Consider the following 1,453-nt stretch of genomic DNA (forward strand, 5'->3'; position numbering starts at 1 on the left):
TTAAAAAGCAAGAGAAGTACCGATATTATCAAAATCAAACAGGAAAATTCATGAAAAAATAGATGCAATAACTTCCCGAGGACCAACGCGGCCGATTTTATTTTCGCGAATATCTTTTAAACGGCATACTTTCCCGATTTGCGAACGCGGCTTCTTAAAAATCGCATATTTATCTATCGATTGGTATATAGTAATCAGAAAAAATGTGCTAATTATCAGTAATTAACAAGAGCGATGTGAAGACGTATTTTGTTGGTACGCACTGAAACAGTAATAGCGACATCTACAACATGATTAAACAATTCGCGCGCGTATGCAAACTACGTTATCTTAGAAATATTACTCACCAATAAATTTATGAATTTTTCTTAACATTTCATTGAAAAATAGTACGCTGCATACATAATTTCTTAGAAAAATTTGTACTTTTAATGCGAAGGTAAGCACAAACCAATATCTTTCATTTGCTTGTACACATTTACTATATAACTACATAAGAATTTCGAATTAATTTTCTTTTGTATTCCGATGAGTGAATATCGAAAATCTATCTTTCCATAAGTGAAAACTCAAAAATTAATGTTTTCGATAATTTTACAATTATTTAAAAAGGTGTTAATGTACACGCAATACAAAAAACTAATATTTAAACAATAATATATTCGTTTAACAACACAAAAACCATATCATCCGAGAAACAAAATAATTTCAATTTAATATGTTAATACTTTGAAATTTTCGTCTCGGCATCATTGATTTCGTGTAACAAAAATATACGACTTTTATTTACTTTGATGATTATTTTGTTAGTTTCCCTTTGTACGCCGATGAAGGAGTACCACAGCTCTTTCATTTCGAAAGTGAAAGCTTAAAATTTAATACTTTCACCAATTTTACATTTATTTAAACATTTTTTAATATTCGCTCAATACAAAAGATTAATATTTAAACAATAGTGAATTTGTTTAACATTACAAAGATGGCAACGTGAGAGAAACAAAATAATATTAGTTTATAATTTTAATACTTCAAAATTTTCGTTTCGCGAACATTGGCCTTGTGTAATACAAACATATAAGACTTTTCTTTACTTTCACTATTATTTTGTTAGTTTCCCTTTATACGCCGACGAGTGCACATCGTATTCTCATAGGATGCGTCCCCTTTAAGTGATAACAAAGAATTAACGTAAGTACGTAATTATTTTTATTTTAGAATTAAATGGTGTAATGGGGGATACTCTTACACCCGTGACAACACAGTCGGACCTTTGACCGATTTTGACAGTTAATGGTCCAGTCTTGCTTCGACTTTCGACGTGTACACATCGCTGTTCTTGGAGTACGCGTTCTCAGCAAGTAATACAGAAGAGTTAATGTAAGTATCTTATTACATCGTACATTCTTCCAATGATCTATACGATTTATTTTATCTTAGACTTTAAATGGAGAAG

The sequence above is a fragment of the Vespula pensylvanica genome, chromosome 5 (assembly GCF_014466175.1).
Source record: "Vespula pensylvanica isolate Volc-1 chromosome 5, ASM1446617v1, whole genome shotgun sequence".
Taxonomy (NCBI): domain Eukaryota; kingdom Metazoa; phylum Arthropoda; class Insecta; order Hymenoptera; family Vespidae; genus Vespula; species Vespula pensylvanica.